Below are 20,880 nucleotides of genomic sequence, written 5' to 3'. Positions count from 1 at the left end.
TTTATTATTCATAGTTCTCAAGATGAAAGGGCATGCCATGCCTTAGGCATAGGGCCACAGGAGAAGCCCCTGGGTTGGTCACGAGGCAGATGGAATGGAGACACGGTAGGCAAGGGCCTTTATTGTGATTTCTGTGGGAAGGAATGGGCAAGGCAGGGTTAACAGGCAGGCTTAGAATTAGCCAGTTTCAGGCTCTGAGGAATAAAGTCTGTCAATTGTCAGGTACTTGGTTCTGGGTGATTAAAGCAAGTTTCAGTGATAGAGAGGATGAAAGCCCAATAAGGAAAGTAGTGTGGACTCTGGATTGGTTGGTGTGTGTTTGAAAAGTGCAACCCTAGGAGGAAGACTCCTCTTGACAAAGTGGGGTGGCACAAGGGAGTCCAATGGAGTCAGGAAAGGAGGCCAAGACACTGATACAGGCATATTATTAGGTTGTCCAAAACGAGGCCTCTTTAGCACAAGCAGGTAAGGCAGGTGTTAAAACATCAAGTTTATGGAAGCTAGAAACATGATTAATATATCTGGTTACACCAAAATCTTACCTCCTCATCCATTATACTCACATCCACACCTGGTTACTCTGTATAATGTGCTAATACAATTGGTCATAAGGGAATAGTTCAAATTATTGCTGCAGTCTTCCTTTACTCATTTTTTGTCCTTTTTCCTCGACCAAAATTTTTTGTCAGAGGTCTTTAGTTAGTCGGGAAACTCAAACCACATTCCTGAACACTTGATTCTCAATAGTTTTGCTATTATGGAGTTGGAGATATTTCATTAACTTTTGTGTCTGGACATGGATGTCCAGAGGATTACCCCAGAGAATTTTCTGAATTCTAAACATAGTTCTACCGAGCTTTGTGATTATTCATTGATATACCACAATGATAATTAATTTAATGGATACCAACAAAATATGGCATTGTACTTCTTAAATATAAGACGTTGCCATAAGAAAACTAGTTCCTCATACCGGAGTTGATTATAAATATATAAAACCATTTCTGACTAATAGAGAGACATAATGACAATCATTAAGAACCACAAAGCCCATAGGGAAAGTACCGGAACTTTAAACATAATTCAATATACACCAAAAGTATTTTCACATTTTAGAGAACAGCAAATGAATGAGGTCCTTTGGCTTTGAGGGATAGTCATGGTGTTCTAACTTTACTCATATTTGATCTTACTGACTCCAGAAAGGTAAGTAAGTCATAGGAGAGAAAACAATAACACAGACACACATTTAATACTTATAGATCTTCCTTATCTAGATTCACATATTCTACAGCAGAGTTTTCAATAAGTATTTTATCAAGTCACAGAGGTATATAGCTATTCACAGAAATGAAGGAATCCGGTGATCAGGCTAGGTTCTAATGTCAAGTGTTTATGTCTTTGAAGGTTTTGAAGGGAGGAAACAGAGTAGAGGCTCCTCATTTCCCAATAGTAAGAAGGGACAGTATACACATTTTTTTCTTCAAACTGCCAGCAGAAGCAAATACCTTGACAACAAAGTTCTCTTCTAGCATGTGAATATGTACAGATTTTGTAAGCTACATGTATAGATTTTGTAAATTATTTTTTTCTGAACTTTTTTTTCAATTTTATCATCTAGAGATCTGCCTCAGCAATTATCAGGATAAAGACTGATAAGGCAAGCTTAGAAATGACAATAATAATATTTCTAGAATATTAATAGGGACCTTTTCAATAAAGATCTATGGGAGGTACTAAATTATAGTTCTAGAGAAAATATTAGCATTTTGATATGTTTTTAGATCCTTATGGTAGTTTCAGTACCTGTGAATTAGTGAAAAACATATTTCTGCCTCTGCATGTTAGTGTTGTGTGAATCCTAACTTTCTCGAGTACCATAGAAAAGAAGATAACTCAGCCCTTCTACTCAGTGTTACCCAAGGTGGCCAAAATCAGTGCCAGCATCATGATAGTGACACTGGTTACACAATGGTATAAATTTCATACTGACTTCAAAGTCTTGAGTTTGTTCCATTGTAAACCTCTAAGAATAGGACAAAAGTTCCTCCTTAGCATTCTGTTAGATGTCCAGCATCAAACCCCTTGGGGCTTACACCTATCCTGAAAGGTATAGGAAGGCAATGACTATCACAGTCAGCTGAGTACTAGACAGGGTTCTGGTGAACTGGGCTTCATCCCTCTTGCTGGGCAGTGAAAGGTATGACTTTTATGGAAAAGAACTGGACTTCTCACCTTGAGGCAGGTGATGTGATAAACTGGCTGATAGCCAGGGCATGGGGTTGAGAGATAACAGTTACTACTCAGGTGTCCACCGGAGAGGACTCTACCCAATTTAAGTCCTAAGAACTCAAAATATTTAGTCACTTAGAGTGATACTTCTCTTGGTCTATGAAGCCAGAACTTTTCAGGAAGTCCCATAACTACTCTGCCCTTTGGCAACTCTGCTAGCCTCAAATCCCGATTCTTGAGCCCAACCCATAAACCATCACATGTTGTTTCCCTCTCACTTTGCCACTTCTTTATTCATTTACAAAGACTTTCCGTTTTGTTTTGTTTTGTTTTTCTGTAGGCTTTCAGACAGTAAATGAAACTGGTAACAGTAATTGACAAGTCAACCAAACAACCGAACAAACTTCCTATCCCCCTCAAACACAAGGAGCAGTTTCCAACACATGTTGAAGGTAAGAAGGATACATGGAAGTGCTACCATGAATCTCTGAATCCTTCTAAAGCAGCAAGAAAATTTTTTAAAAAGCAAAAATGTTAACTTCCACATTAGAACAAAGATATCTGTTATAATTGCCTATAATGCACTGACTCAGTCATTCTAAGCCCAGTATCTTCACATGTGGCTTCTAGATTATTCTCAGGGAAGAAAAGAAATGGAAGTAAGAAAAAGAAGAGGAGAAAGAGGAGAGATGTGACAGGTATCTGATGTGACTCAGATGTGACTGAGTGAAAGAGAGTACGTTACATTACTCATGGGTAATTCTTGAGCCAACTCCAATGGCTCTTGAGGACTTCTTATTCCCAGAAACAATAGTATCCCGTTGTTTATGCTTAACAGGCACATAAATGCAACAGTTAGGTGTTTATCATAGAGTAAGTCATGCTAAATTACTCCCTAAGTTATGTTTAACTTCAAACATTTCTCAGTACAAAATTCTATAACTTTTACGAGCCTAGTGCCTTGAACATGGTTAGTAAATGTAATGTTACAGGTAGCATAAAATTTGAAAGGAATAGTTTATACTATTTTATTTTTTCATATATTCCATTAAAATGCATCAATGATAGAATAATTTCTATGTTACATGTGGTAGGCTGAAAAATGTCCTCACAAAAGACGACCATGTACTGACTTTTAGAACCTATGAATGTTATCTTACATGGCTAATAATAATAATAATAATAATAATAATAATAAAAACTGTTTGTAGTTATAATTAAGTTAGGGATGTTGAGATGGAGAGATTATCCTGCACTATCCCAGGGGACCCTAAATGCAATTTCATGTATCCCTATAAAAGGTTGTCAGGGGGAGGTTTAACATGCACAGAGAAAAAAGCAATGCTAACTAACATGGAGCAGAGAGGGTTTTAATAATATTGAACTTGAAGGTTAGAGTGATATGGCCACAACTGAAGGAATGACAAAAGCCACTGAAACCTTCAAAGAGATGGTGGTCTCATTGACTTTTGCCTTGATTCAAGCCCAATGATACTGATTTTGGATTTATAGCCTCTAGAACTGTGAAAAAATACATTTCTGTTGTTATAAGCCACCAGTTTGTAGTCATGTGTCACAGCAGCCACAGGATAAGAATATATCATGCAATTGCATATCTGGTAGATAAAAACACATTGAAATAGATTTATTCATTTAACCGGCTCTTATAATGAGCCTGATACCAGTCATTGGAATTGATTATGTCAGTAAGAATTAGTGAAAGCATGATTCAAGTTGTTAGGTGACTCACATCAAATAAGACAAAGTTCTAGTAGGGAGTATGGGATCAAGACCTGTAGGTGAAGAAATCTACTTAACAAAGAAGGAAAGATTATTTATTCAGACAAGAATAATAGGAAAAAGGGAAAGACAATTAAATAAGAATGGAAAGATGGGTTTTGGGAGTTACCCTGCCTGGATACAAATCCTGCTTCTAACATTAATCTACTTCTCTAAAAATATAAACATGAGTGTACAAAGTATGCCTATGTTAGAATTATTGATGTAATAACTTTATAGTAATAACATTAAATAATGTGCCTGGCTTATAGTAATTATTAAATGTTGGAAACTGTCATCATCAAGATTTTGAATAAAAGAAAGATCAATGTGATTATTAATATCAATAGGTATTTTTTTCTATAGAATTGGGATTTTATTTTACCCAGTTTTGCTTGATATCTGGATTTTTAAAATGTTTTTAAATTTTTAAATTTGTATTTTAGGAAGTTAGCGTACAGTGCAATATTGCTTTCTGGAGTAGAATTGAGTGATTCCTTATTTACAAAGAACATCCAGTGCTCATCATAACAAGAACCCTCCTTAATCCCCATCACACATTTAGACTATCTTCCACCCAGGTCCCTCCATCACCCCTTAGTTTGTTCTCTCTAGTTAAGAGTCTTTTAGGGTTTGTTTCCTCTCTCCTTTTTTTCTTTTCTCCTTTCCCATATGTTCATCTGTTTTCTTTCTTAAATTCTACATATAAGTGAGATCATATGGTATTTCTCTTTTTCTGGCTGATTTATTTCACTTAGCATAATACACTCTAGCTTTATCCATGCCGTTACAAATGGCAAGATTTCATTCTTTTTGATGGTTGATTTCATTCTTTTTGATATATTCCGTTGCATATATATACCACATCTTCTTTATCCATTCATCAGTTGATGGGCATTTGGGTTCTCTCCATAGTTTGTCTATTGTTGATAATGCTGCTTGTAAACATTGGGATGCATGTATCTCTTCAAATATGTATTTTTGTATCCTTTGGATCTATACTTACAGTGCAATTGCTAGATCATAGGGTAGTTCTACTTTTAACGTTTTGAGGAAACTCTATACTGTTTGCCAGGGTGGCTGCATCAATTTGCATTCCTACCAACTGTGCAAGGGGGTTCCCCTTTCTCTTCATCCTCATCAACACCTGTTTTTTTTTCTTATTCAACAGATAACCTTAATAAAATAAGGAACTAAAGCCAAGTTTTTTTTGAGGATTAGAAACAAAGAAATTAAAGTTTAGTAAATGAGTGAAAGTATTTATTTGTGATGTGACAGTGGATACAAAATAGGTGGCATGGATATTTCTATTTTAAGATCAGTGTTAATGCAATTATTGAAAATTAGAACGTCAGTCACATATAAGTCACATATAAAGCATTATGAATTAAGCAAAGTAAATAAATAAATTAATGACATTAAGAAAGAGGGAGAAATATACCCCTTTCTTCCAATTTTTGATTAAGGAATTATGGCCAATCTATAGACACATAAAGGTCATAAAGGTCAGATAGTAAAGTATTGTAGGCTTTGTGTCTAATATGATCTCTGATGAATCTATTCAGTATGCCATTATAGTATATGCCATTATAGTAATGCCATCATATAATGCCATTATGCCATTATAGTATAAAAACAATAGGTAATACGTAGGAATAATTGGTAATACATAGGAAAATGAGGATATGTATCTTCCAAAACCACTTTATAAAAACATGTTGGAGGGCTCCTGGGTGGTTTAGTCAGTTAAGTGTCCAACTTTGATTTTGGCTCAGGTCATGATCTCAGGGTTGTGAGATTGAGCATTGTATTGGGCTCTACACTGACTGTGGAGTCTGCTTAGGATTCTCTCTTTCCATCTGCCCCTCTTCCCCTTCTCACTCTCTCTCTTTCAATCTCTCTAAATATAAAATAAAATAAAAAGTAATAATAAAATAAGTAAAAAAAAAACAGCTGGAGAGCTGGATTTTTCATCCTCTGATCTAAATAATTATGTGGCTTTAGAAGACTTATAATCTTCAACTTGAAGATTTATAAAATATGGAAAATGACATCTTCCTTGTATGGGCATACCTTTCTTGATGACCGGGTCATACATCAGAAACACCGGCACAAATTCAAAACCATTTTGGACTACTAAATCAGAAATTCCCAAGTGGCACTTGTAGTTCTGTTTTTCTAAAAGTCTTCATAGAGGTCCGATGCAGCCAGTCCAACTTTATACTACCAGCTCATCGAAATGATAACTGTAAAATATTTATTATGGAGCCTAGCACAATATGAGCACTCAAAACTTAAAGCAAGCATGTTTATACTGTGGAAAATAGACTAAAAAGCTACCAAGGAAAGCTCTGAAGAAAAAGTCCACAGGATGGCCATATTAGGGGGCCAGAGGTGAGAGAAAACAAGAATGATAGTCCCTTTTATTTTCATCAGGCCTGGAGAGTTAAAGAGCCAATTTAATGAATGTACCCTGGGCATGTTTTAGCACAAGTTTAATAAGATTATCTTCTTTCTCTTTCTCTTTTGAGTATAGTGTCCCTCTCCAAGGAGCTTGGGGCATAATTCAGATATAGAAACTTTAGATTCTCAGAATACATCTATTTTCTTATCTCACTGTATCTGGGTATATGGTTCTTTTCTTTGTCTCTAAATTGTCTTTATTCCAATCATACATATTTATTTAGCAAAATTCTATATGTTTCAAGACCTGAATCATTATTATCCTTGACAATGATCTCCTATCATGTCATGGTCAGTAGTTTATCATGGTGATTATCATAGTATTAAAATTATGTATATCTATCATCATCTATCTATCTACTATCTATCTATCATCTATCTATCTATCTATCATCTATCATCATCTATCTATTATCTATCTATCTATCTATCATCGATCTATCATCTATCTATCTATCATCTATCTATCATCTGTCTATCTCCTTTGGAAAACTCTGGGAAACTTTGGAAAACTCTAAGGAGGGGATCCCTGGGTGGCGCAGCGGTTTGGGTTTGGCGCCTACCTTTGGCCCAGGGCGTGATCCTGGAGACCCGGGATCGAATCCCACGTCGGGCTCCCGGTGCATGGAGCCTGCTTCTCCCTCTGCCTATGTCTCTGCCTCTCTCTCTTTCTCTCTCTGTGACTATCATTAATGAATAAAAATAAAAAAAATATTTAAAAAAAAAAGAAATACAGGAGCAAGAACTGTAACTTTTCTAAAACTCAAATTCATTTTAACTTTGAGCTTTCATCTTTCCAGACAGGTGAGCAGCATAACACAATCATTTGTAAATATCTCCTACTTTCTTTATAACCTACAGTCAATCAAAACATTGGAAGTTTAGTTGTACAGAATAAACTACTGTTTATGGATCACGTGACTCTGCATGCAAAAACTATATTTTATAAAATGGAAATTAATATGCATTTTAAACACTTCACTGCATGACCAAAGGTTCTCAGTCTTAGTGAACATGTTTGTGTCAAAGTTTAAAGAGACATTTCAAAGAGCTAAGTATGGGCAAAGATCGTCTATTCAAGGATATTGTTTAAAACAGCATCATAGTCAACATAAATGCTCAGATTCATCACCTATCTGAGGCCTATGTTTCAACTGGTCACAAAGGAAATGTCACAAGACTATCGGTGGTTCTGTCTGGTTTTATAAAACATGTGTCTTTTCTCTTTGAACTCTGTGACTCAGTGGCATTGGGAAACTCCATCTCACCCAGATGACCAAAGGGAACATGCCTCAGTTTCTCACACTCTCTTTCCCTTTCCCTCTGTTTCGACATCCCTACTTGTTCCAAAGCTTCCTTGCCTTCCCCAAACCCAGACTAGGGGAACTGTTTCCTAATCCAAGGTTGAACCTACACTTGCTATGCCAGTTCACAGCAATATATAGATAATAGATTAGATTAGATTAGATTAGATTGATGGATATAGATAGATGATAGAGATCTAGGTATAGCTATCCTTTCCTTACTCAAATGCCTCTTCCTAGATACAGGTTTTGACTTTCAAGACAAAAAGGCAAGAAGCCACAAGTTCTTTTTGCTTTTTATCTTATCAACTAAATTCTTGAATTGGGAAAAGAAAAGTGTATATAATATATACAATAATGTAATATGATATGATACAGATAGAAATAGATTAATAATAGATAACATCTGAAAATATTGTCTGCAATAGGCTAAGGTATGTGAATGAAAACACTTTAGACATACAATAGGCATTCTCAATTTTTATAAATAATGAGCTTTTAAGAATACTTAAGAAAACAAATGCATAAGGAAGACACTTACATGCTTAATGGAAGATTTCAGTTTCTAAAGAACTAAAACTCTTTTAGTATCTATAAGAGGGTTTTACTATCCAGGGTTCTTGGATTTGTATTGTATGTAGTACCTGTGTAGTGTCTTACAAAATATTAAAATATAAGCATTAAAGAGAATTAAAATATTTTTAAAAACAATTTAAACTTTTGTTCTTTCAATTAACATGAAATTTAATAGATTAAACACACACTTCAATGTTTGAGGGAAGCATATTTTGGTGATTTCGTAAAGGATTAATCAGAGAAACAAAAGACGTTTGCACGGAGATTGTTTTGATGATTTTGAGGAGTTCTTAACATATTTCCTTAAATAAGTTGTCAAGACAAATTTAAAGACCAGATTTCTTTTCTTAAAAAATATTCTGTTTGGTTTTAGCTCAGAGATTAGAGAGCTAGAAAAAGGATCATTCTCATCCATGCAACATTGATAAACATGGTACACACTGCACATTACTTTTCTCGAACCCATCACATTTCAGTTGCAGTGCAATTAAGTAACCTAAAACCTTGGGGAAGAGAGCCACTTGCAGCAAGAAAACAAAACAAAACAACCAAAACTGGTCCCTCTCAATTGCTTACTTGGAATGGTTAAGAAACACAGGTTAGATTATTTTAACACATTGATTGCTAAAGACCAAGCTGGATTAACCTAGTTTGGGAAGTCCATTGGAGCAGCAAGATATGAGAAGTATACAAACGTTTTTAGACCTCTCCATGAACCTGACCACATTACAGAAAAAAAAATCAGAAAGATTCTTAAGAAAACTCTTCTCCTGGCACTGGTTGAGGCAATAGATAAGCAACAACTCCCCAAATTTTGCCCAGATCCCACATCCCCTATCTCCCATTCAGAATAAAATAATTCGTCTTCAGAGAGAAACAATAAAAACTGTTGCTTCAAGGCACTGGTGGAAATTCATTGCAGCTAATGGAAGGAAAGAAATTATAAACAATATCTTCCAAAAATAGAAGGGGAGTAAACAATCCTCAATTTACTCAAAAGTCAACATTTCCTTAATAACCAATGCCAGATAGAACCATTTACAGAAAACATCAGACTCATATAGTTTATAAAAATAAGAGCAAAAATCCTCACCAAAAAATTAACATATTAAATTCAGCAATATATACAAGGAATAGTACATCACTATCAAGTAGGAGTCACCCCAGGAATGCAAAACTGGTTCAACATTCAATAATCAAGATAATAGACTAAAGAAGAAAAGCCATAGGATCAGCTTAATTAAGACATAAAAGACATTTGAAAGAAATAAGTCATCCATAACAAATTTTCTTAGCAAACAATCAGTAAGAGGATGACCTTAACATAATAATGTAATCTTTCCTAAATTTAGGAAGAAGGCACGAATGTCTACTCTCACCATTGCTATTCAATATCATACTAGAAGCTAAAGGCAGTGCAATGAGGCAAAAAATAAAAGGCATTAAATATATACAGATTGTAAAGGAAAAAAATTAAAGTGAATCTATTCAAAGAATACCTCTTTTGCTATATAGAAAAACCCAAAGAATCAAAAAAAGCTAATGCATTTAATGTATTTACTTAGGATATAAGATCCAGATACAAATCAATAATATAGCCATGTTCCTAAACAGACACTAATGACATGTTTTAATGTCTAGACTATCCAGTACCCCAGTACTGCCATGACTCTGGGTTTTTTGGTTTTCTTTTCTTTCTTTCTTTCTTTCTTTCTTTCTTTCTTTCTTTCTTTCTTTCTTTCTTTCTTTTTTCTTTTTTTTAAGAGATTTATTAAGTTCTTTGTTATTTATTATTATATTATTTATATTTATTATTAATTTTTGTTCCAGAAAATACAAAGGAATTTATTATTAATATTTGTTCCAGAAAATACAGAGGAATTTATTATTATATTTGTTCCAGAAAATACAAAGAACAGCTTGTTGACAATTGTACTGGGGTTGCATTATGTATAAAATACGTTAATCAGTGAAGCATGAGATTTTTGCATATATTATTTTCAAAGAAGTACATTAACCAGACATATGTTTACATCTTTATGATGTTGAGTAAACTTATCTATGAACAAGAGATGGCATTCTATTTGTTCAAAGATACTTATAAGTCTTTCAGTAGTGTGTTTTTTCTCATACAGTTGTTGCTTGTTAAAAAAAATTATTCACTGGAGGCTTATATTTTTATTGCTCTTTTAAGTGGAGTTCCTGTTCCATATAACTAGTTGTGTATATGAAGGAAGTAGAACTGGGTGGAAGTAGTAGCTGCAGTGTGATGCAGGCCTGACCACACCTCATCTTATCTAGTAGGGAGCTCTGCAACAAGGATGGTCTTGGATTACCCTCAGGAGAGGTAATTCTCTGCAACTGAGGCAGATTCTGGAGGTGATAAGAGGTCAGCTGGGTTTTAAGCAATGAAGCTTTCTACCACAGCTGGGAATTGTTACTTGAAGTTCAATGAGAAGGCTGAGTGAGAACAGGAGAGAGCTCATACAGGGGCCCAGAGGAACATTTAACCGAACAAGCAGAGGCAGGAGAGTCTGAAAAGTAGAGTGTGAAGATTAGAAATTCAGGTAAGTTTTGGAGCTTTGTGAAAAAGCTAAGGATTCATGCTAAAGACTGAAAAATGTGAATTTATTTGGTAAATGATTTATTTTGTGTTTTAGCCATGTTTTCAAGTTGTTTTCAAGTGTATTTTCAAGAAAATTGAGTATTTTATATGTTAGGAAAAGGGTCCAGAGGAAAGGAATGTTAAATATGTAAAGGAAAAGGGAGCTAATTGGTACTAAAAAATCTTCAAAGGCCTCCAGGCTACATATGGAATAATTATTTTTTGAGAGGATTAGGGATATTTTAGCCAGTGTGACAGGACAGAAATGATTGGTGTTTGTAATATTTGTGGCAATAGCTTATTGAAGTATTTGTGCTAAAAAGTCCAAGTCATTTACTGAATGCGCAAAAGAAATTGGAGGTTAAGTTGAAAGAACTTGGGGAAGCTTGGCTCTGAGAATTTTGAAGATTGGGAGAAAAATCTAACAAGGCAAATATCAAGATTTCTGGGTGCATTGAAAACCCAGTTAGGTTAAAATTATAATTCAGCTCCTTAGATTCACTAGTCATGGTTCTACTACTCAGTTGGACAGCATAGGTATAGGAGATTTCCATCATTGAAGAAACATTCTGTTGAATAGTCTACACTAGAAAGTTGGGTAATTTGTTTGCAAATAGTGTTCAGCAGCCCAGTAACAACAGCTGAGAGTATATGCATTTACATGGTCCCTGTTCTGTGGAGAGCAGGAGATGGATGCCAAAACAAAACAAAAACATGTCCTATGAAGGCCAAACCACATATAAGAAGATAAGAAGAATAGGAAAGGGCTGATACATAACCACTCTTAGAGATGTCAAGGACTTGGGTGTTTTGAAGAGACTGAGTCACAGAGTGGAAGAACTGGAGAGATTACACTTAGAGGGAGCTAACTTTAATATTTCACAAGTAGAATGGTCTTGAGACAAAGCTCAGGGTGTTAAGGAAGTAAAATGGGTTTGTAGATTCATTCATTGGGAGAGCCAGGAAAATACAGTGCTGAACAGATAACATAAGGTAGATGCTGAAGTCACATATAAAGATTATAAGTTCATAATGGGTAGGGAAACAATTTGTTAAATGACAGAAATGGAGAATAATAGGAGTGATAGAGTCAAGTAATAAATGACCCATAAAGAAATAGGAATAGAGGGACATAGGGGTTTAGAAACCAATTTGAAATTAGATTTTTGAACCAACCATCCTGGTTATATTTTAGTCCATCATTGTCATATTATTATTGTTTTTCCTACATATGAATGAGAAGGTAGCAAAACAAAATTAGAAGATCACGAATGTGGACTTAGATAAATCTGGCTTCTAGCCTCAGTTCTGTACCATTTACCTGATATTTAATTTGTGGTAACATTATATAACTTCACTAAGTTTCCTTTCTTCCTTTTTGAAATGGAAATTGTAAAGCTTATCTACACAAGCATTATATGGATTCAACAAAATGATGCATTGACCCACCTCCTACTTAGCCTTTTTTCTTTTCCCACTGTGTTCCAGCCACACGATATTCATTCTTTGAACACACCATATTCATTCTTCAAAGCGTTTGCATTCCTGTATCAGCTAGGTGCCGTTAGAGAAACAGAATCTGTAGGGCTGTACATATATTATCTGCTGGACAGGCGATCAGGAAGGGTAGGCTGGAAACTTTCACATGTGCTGAAGTTAGAGTCTATAGGTGAAATTTCTTCTTCCTAGCAGGGGAAAAAAAATCAGTTCTGCTCTTGAGTTCCTTCAATTACTTGGATTAGGTCACCTATATAATTGCAGATATTCTCCTTTACATAAAGTCAGCTGATTATAAATGTTAATCATATCTAGCAGATGACTTCACAGCAAGACCTACATATGTGATTGATCAAATAACTAGTGTTTGATTGAATAATAGCCTAACCAAACTGATACCATAAAACACACCATCACAGATGTATAGTCCAATGTGAATACTTTCCCTTCTTCTTCATGTCCCTACAGATTACAGACCTAGGTAGATTTTTTTTTACTGTCCTATATAATATACCTGTTCACTTATATTATGACCCAGAAATCATGTTTATTGATTTTATACTTGTGACACTTCTGTTTGTTTCATTTATTTCTTGTCTCCTACACTTGCCTTAAAGACAGGGATCATGCCTATTCATTTCACTGCTGTATTCCACATGTCTCACACTGAACTTGCCATATAGAGAAGCTCAATGAATGTTTATTGAATAAAATGTCTGGAAAATAATAAACATTCAAATAATTAAAGTTTTCAATTGTCTCCAGGAGCTAGGCTTCATTTTATAATTAATAAATTAGTTCTTTTCATATTTTTGCTCTTACAAAATTTTATTTGTAGATTTTCTTACATATTTACTGGCAAAATACACACACATTTACCAACCTCCCCTGCACACACACCAAGATATATGTATATGAAGGCAGTTTACTTGAACATTTAGACTTGTTGATTCTATATAGTGTTATAAAATTGATGCATTATGTTTTAAAATTTGGGATTGTTTATAAGTTGGCTGTCCATTGTATCTGTATGTTTTAACATCCCATAAATGTGACTAGGTTATGCCATTTTTTTTATGTACCATATACTTTGTTCATTCTTCTTTTTTCCTTGTCTTTCCCCATTAGCCTCTCCTTTTTTCTTACTGATATTTACCACTCTATCCACTCCTGTTCATTCCTGAAATGTGTTCTCAGTATATTTGTCCGTACTTATGTAGGTATAATCAAACATATATAGGATCAGATCCTGTGCTGAGACTTGTTTTCACAGTAAGACCATAGAATTATGCCTTTTTGGTTATTAGATATGTCTCAGGAAAGATTGCAGTGTTAAATTTGTCTCCCTTGAAGAGTATCTTGAGTCCACATTGGCATGTATTGAAGTAAAGCTAGATTATTACATGATCTTCATAAACTTACTTTGTTTTTTTTTTTTTTGAAGACTTAAAAATATAATTTACTTGTAAATCAGACTGTGTTATGTTATATGGCAAAACATACTGTATACTATTTTTAAAATGTGGGTCATTTTGAAATCTACAATGCACATAGCCAAACAAGTATCGCATTTTTTGTGTGTGTGAAATAGAAACATTTCTAAGATTGAGAGAGCCAAAATGAGAAAAAGAAAAAATGGTCACAAAAGACAAAGTTTTCTGATTTCGTTTCTACTTTCCCTGGAGGTATATATGAACTAATATTGAACTTTTTAGCATTAGTGAATGTATATGTTTGTAGGAATAATAAATTATGTGAACACTTGTTTGTTTTAAAATACATGTGTTTAAAATTCTTTAAACAAAGGATAACCATGTTTCTCAGTTCTGAATGTAACATTATGCATCAATGTCATTAGGTGATATGAGACTTATAGCTGTGAGTTTCATTTATTTTCTACACTAAGTGCATTTCTCTTTTGAGTAAATTTTCAGAAAATATAATTAGGATGTAGTAAAGTTGAAAGGTTATACCCAAGAACACATTTTGTTGTTAAATGAAACTACCTGTGTACTCTCTTCATTTAAAATACAAGATACATGCAAAATGTCAATGGTCTTATAATGCTGCTTCTTTGTATCATATTCTTTAAAACAAATTTTTTGAAATTTATTTACTGCACAAGAAGTGGGCTAGGAAACTTCAGGTCAGTTTATAGTGTTGAATTTCACTTAGAAATTTCACATATATCTCAATGACTTTTGTTGACAATAGCTGCAGTTGAGTTTCTAATTGTGTTTAGAAAGTGGCTTAAGGTAATCTTACAACATGTCTGAGTTTCTATATTTTACCTAACTCTCATCCCAGGGGTTACTAATTGATATGCAAATTCACTATAGATTTTGGTCAACTGGAATGAGCCAATAGAACACTGGTGGTAGAAGTGGATGTGAGATTTGGAGATAAAAATAAAGATTATAGACAAAGAAAGGTTAGTTTTTGTGATTGGCCCTTTCTGGGCTGGAATTCCCACAAACTGAAGATGACGTGATGACTAAAGGTATAATGAGGGCCACACAAGAATGCTAGGACGGGTCTGGTTGCTGAAAATTGTATGTCATGAGTTATCTTATGTGGAAGAAATAATTTGCTCATCATTATTCTGGAGTAATAAATGTGGGACAATTATGTTTGCTTGAGAGGTTTATTGTAACTAGAAGAATTTTAACAAACTTACCAATGTTAGAATTTTTTTCTTAAAAATGATTTGTAGGCTAAATTTTTAAAAATAGTATTGTCAAGTGAAGTAAATGTAGACTAAGACTTATTTTGCTAGTTTCAAGGATACAAAATGATTAAAGTATGACCTCTAGCCTCAATAAAAATGCAGTTTGTCAAAGGCTATTCAAAAATTAAGGCCATCCATTGAGTAATAAGTTTTTTAAAAAAGGGAAAAAGGGTAGGGATTGCAACATTTATATTTCAGATCAAAAGACAAAAAGTAAAAAGTTTTTCATAATACATATTTAATTTTCCATGGTTCTAAAAGTCCACATTTTTTTCTTTTTTCTTGTTTTTCCTATTGAGTATCCTCCCTAGCAAACACCTATACCACATTTTATGCATAGAACCTTACTTATGGCAATAGTCCACATTCTGTCCTCTCTCTAGATTCCTTTTCTTTTTCATTAAATAATTCTTTTTATAAATTTCACTACCTCAATTTTTATACCCTGAAACTTGTGAATGTGAAATATCAATATATCTGAATGTGTGTTCCTAAGTAAGTGTACTACATAGTCTTTCATTGAGAGAGTGCTTCAAAACAAAACCTTACACCGTTGTGAGAGTTTAGGGTCTAGGGTAGAAAGAAATATTTTAGAAAAGTGTGTCTTTCAACCCTTTTCATATCACATTTTGCTTTTCTGGCAAGTTTTGAACATAGACAACTTGAAATATCACCGTATAGGCACACATTATATGTCATGTATATTGGTAGGTTGTTGAAAAATTTCTGTGTTTATCTGGTTCACAATTCCTGTGGTGGATATCTAATGTATAAATTTGTATTGACCGCATACACTGTGTTTTCTGTGAGGGTGAGTAAAGAAAGACATATAATAAAGCATTTTTAGTGCTAAAATGCTACATCAGGCACCTTAATTTGCTGCAAATAAGACTAAATTAGAGTTTAAAATGAGAACATTGCTACCCTGTTCTTCTGGTAGCAATGCAGCATCCTAACAGCATGTAAGCCATCACAAGATTTAGAGCTCAACTCAATCAGTAGCAACAAAATTAGAAATAAATAGAGGAGGATCAATACAAAGTGTTGTCTGGAATAATGAAACAGCCCTTGGCTGGAAAAATCTATTTTATTTTTCTTCTTTTAGCTAGGTGTTCTGGAAATATCTGACCTAGCTCGATGGAAAGTGAGCCTACTTTGTTTATAAAGACAAAGAAGAGTCAATGATAAATACTATATATTTTATATAAACATAAACACATATATAATATATGCATATATTATCTTTTTTTCTAGATGAACTAACAGAATATAAGGCATGTAGGGAAGTTTTAATTATTAAAATTAATTTAAATTGATCAAACAGCTTTAAATATATCTATCATTTGAAATGTTATTAAGCAGTCTCATTTTTTTTCCTTGAATGAATTCCTTCAAGTTTCAGAGTTTATGACATTATTTTGGCAAAGCTACTTACATGAGGAACTTCTAATACGTTTTAACATTGAGGTGTGTGATATACCTTGGAGAAACAAAAATAACAATCAGAAAATGATAACCAGTCATTGTGTTCTAAGATTCTTAAGGTTGCTTGATCCAGCCTGTGAGGTAAGGCGTTTTGAGCTACCCTATAAAGGAAGTACTGATTTCTCTTCTCATATGATTAGGAGCAAGGATACAACAGTAATGTGCTTTGTTGGAAAATCAGTACCAGCTTCATTCTGATAGGTCAGCATTGGTGCTTCGTGGATGGACCAGCCCTTTCTCTGGCCATTATTAGGGAGATGGGGTTTCATCATTATGTTTGCAACTATATGATGGAGACTTTAAATGGTGGATTTTTTCTTTTTTTTTTCTTTTTTTTTAATATTGACAGTAACTTGACAGTAACATGTACTTTTTTTTTTTTTTTTTAGATTTTATTTATTTATTCATGAGAGAGAAACAGAGACACAGGCAGAGGGAGAAGCAGGCTCCATGCAGGGAGTCCGAGGATCAGGCCCTGGGCTGAAGGTGGCGCTAAACCGCTGAGCCACCGCTGAGCCACTCAGGCATCCCCTGGTGGATTTTTTTTTCTATATCAGCCTTCCTGTTTGGGGCAGAGTCACTTTCCCTTTGAAAATAGACGTGGGAGTATAGTCTTAGTGTCTAAGCCTTAGAATTGACCAGACTGAATTTTCTTGAACCATGAGCGGAAGCCAGTTTCCATTACATTTCAAAGACAGAAAATACATTTTTTTAGCAGGCCAGTCAGAAAATGATCAGTCCTGGGAAGTTATTTCTTCCTTTTCAATATCTTTGTTTGAAAATGATTTATAATACATTTGGCTCTTGAATATTAATAATACATCTGGCTCTTGAATATTAATTAAAGTGGGAGCTTACCTGAATTTTTACCTGTAAATTAGAGCTATGGATACATGCGACTCTTCCTTTAAAAATTCCCTTTGAAAGCTTGAGTTACAATATATCTACCATAACCGCACATACCTTAAATACTATTGAGAATAAAAATCTTTTAAGTGAAGATTAAAATAAAAAAACAACATATGTGAAATATCTTTTCAAGAAAAGGAAGAGTAGCATCACCAACTGATGTAAGCGTCCCTCAGCCTTTCAGGGAACATAAGTGCCCAGTTTGTATTTTAAGAGGTTACTTCTTTTCTCATGGGAATTGATAGACAAATAATATTTTAATCTTGTAGCTTTATTTCAATTCAGACACTTGTAATTATAATCTTTATTAATCATACAACAAATATGTTGCCTTTTAAAGTATATTATCCACACATGGAATGCAACCAAAACACCCCAAAAAAGTAACCCTTAATGCTCAAAATGTTTAAGAGTAAATTTTTAACGTATTTAGAGAATTTTAGAACTCTTTTTCATAGGTTTTTTTGAAAAGTTTGATTTTTTAAAAAAAATTCTTTTTTTTAATAATAAATTGATTTTTTATTGGTGTTCAATTTGCCAACATACAGAATAATACCAGTGCTCATCCGTCAAGTGCCCCCCTCAGTGCCTGTCACCCATTCACCCCCACCCCCCACCCTCCTCCCCTTCCACCACCCCTAGTTCGTTTCCCAGAGTTTTTATATTTAAAAGCAAGATATAAGAAATATAATTCCTTTTCTTAATTTTTAGTACAATATACAGATTACACTGTAATATTTCACTTGCCTTTTCATTACTTTCTTACTAGAAATCCAATAAGATTATATTTTTAAAATGTAAAACTTCAGTACCTTTATCTAAATATCATTATATTCAGAGTGATTATACTGAAATGGTGACTATTTTAATGCCAATTTAAATTGCCTTTCATTTACAGTATGTGATTTTTTGTGATATTTTTTTAAAGAAAGTGTTCATACAAAAATTAACTGTAAAATGTTTAAGGCTACAACAGTCTCCTCTATCAATAGTTCTAATTTATGCAGACAAATTCAAATGAGCTTATAATTTAGTTAATCTACCAAAAACAGATGTGTAATAAGTGACTTCAGAACATAAACACTTTCCCACTTTAATAGCTTGAAATAATATAATCAACAAGCTTGAATCAATCCTCTATAGGCTGCAGTGTCTATGATAGAGGAAGAATGCACCATCTAATTACCACCTTCGACCTTTGAATGGTGAATGAACGAGTATCACTGGCATACCTCAAATGTGGATGATAATGGAAAAACTGCTTCAATTCTGCTTCAATCTCTGCCCCTCTGAGATGACACCTGGGACATCACTTCTTTCTTAGCTATTCAGAATTAGGTCACTGCTTGTTATCAGAATTCTTAAATACCATTTGCAGAGAATTCATCTTAACAAATAAAACAAAGTCTTTATGAATACTCTGAGAACATGTAAAATGAAACTAAAAAGTAGATTTTTTTTTCCTAGCCAGAATGTTATAATCCAGATATACCTTTAAATTCTCACATAATTGGGTCCTAAGAGTCAGGAGAGGTTAAGTACTAAACAAAATTAAGGAGAAGGGAAAGGGTATTTTCTTGCTGATACCTTTAATTTTTTTCCTTCATAGAACTGCTTATTTTCTTCTTTTTCTTTTTTTTAAAGATTTTATTTATTTATGAAAGAGAAAGGCAGAGACACAGGCAGAGAGAGAAGCAGGCTCCATGCAGGGAGCCTGATGTGGGACTCAATCCCAGGACTCCAGGATCACGCCCTGGGCCGAAGGCAGGTGCTCAACCACTGAGCCACCCAGGGATCCCCTCTTTTCTTTTTCTTTCCTTTCTTTTTTTGTAAAGGAAGGAATAGATACATATTTCTCCCTTGTTGCGCATTTTTGGGTGACTGTAGCTGCAGTCCTGTAACTGCATTTTTCCCTTTCTAAATACACATCACTTTTCATCATACATTAATTCTGCTGTTTTTTCTTAAGATTTTATTTACTTAATCATGAGAGAGGCAGAGACCTAGACAGAGAGAGAAGCTGTCTCCCTGCAAGGAGCCCAATGTGGAACTCAATCCCGGACCCTGGGGATCACATCCTGAGCCAAAGGCAGACACTCTCAACCGCTGAACCACCCAGGCATCCCAATTCTGCTGGTCTAAGATGAGACCATTAAAGTTCCTTGAAACATACATAACAATCAGTAATTGCTATGTAATATGCTATGGGCATAATAGCAGAATGAATACAATGAATACATTGGAAATAATGAACTAGAAGACCGAACTGAGGATTTTTTACATAAAAATTTGGTAAAATTCAGGACAGAGATGAAAGAGAAATTAAAATAGATGATACAAATGTAAGGAGAATAAAAGGGAAAAATGGCAAGTTATAAAAGAAATAATAAAAAACAGAAAAAAAGAATAAAAAACAGTTTTCCACAAATGAAGAAAACTGTTTTAGGTAGAAAGTACCATCCAAGTACTGAACAGAATGAATATAGAAACATAGTATACAATGCTAAAATTTCTACAAAAAAAAAAAACTAAAATAAGCATATGTGTATGTGTACATACTTACACAATAGGTGGGGAACCTATAAAGACATAAGAATAATAATATAGCTAACCCATACAGAGTGCTTGTAGAAAGATTCATAGGAGCAATGATGAAATTGTCACTCATTCATTCATCAACAAATTTACTATTTTTTCATAATGATTCCAGTTGCTTGAAATATATCCATGAGAAAACCTAAAGGTGTTCCTACCTGCTCTCTATCATCAATCATTTTGAATCTAAGTGCCAATGGCCAAATGAATATCCAAATGGAAGGCAAAATAATTATCTTTTTAATATTCAGAGATTCAAGAGATTTGTCAATCACTGGCTAAGTTGAAAGAATTATCAGAAAATATTACTCATAAATAAAAAGGTAACCACAAAAAAAGGAAAGAGTAATAAATTAACACACATTTAGAATATCTTCTTAATCATATATTTTTAAGAATAAAAGAATTAGCTGTTATTATGGGCAAATTATAGCAAATTCTGCATTCTTTTGCTGCAAAGGAAGTATAAATATGGTAGTAGGTAATATAAACATGTAATGCTTATCAAATTCATCAAGAGCTCTATTCGTCTAAAATACTTGCATACTGTATCCATAAAAAAGTAGTACAGAACAAACCCACTTATGAGTATTTATGTAGAAGCTTTAAATAAAGTATTATCAAACTAAAGACAACAACATCTTTAAAAATATTTTAAAGTGTGATTTATTTCATGGAAATCCATTATATTTGCATAAAATCCAGTA

Source organism: Nyctereutes procyonoides, unplaced genomic scaffold (assembly GCF_905146905.1).
Source record: "Nyctereutes procyonoides isolate TBG_1078 unplaced genomic scaffold, NYPRO_anot_genome, whole genome shotgun sequence".
Lineage (NCBI taxonomy): Eukaryota > Metazoa > Chordata > Mammalia > Carnivora > Canidae > Nyctereutes > Nyctereutes procyonoides.
This window is presented reverse-complemented; position numbering follows the sequence as displayed.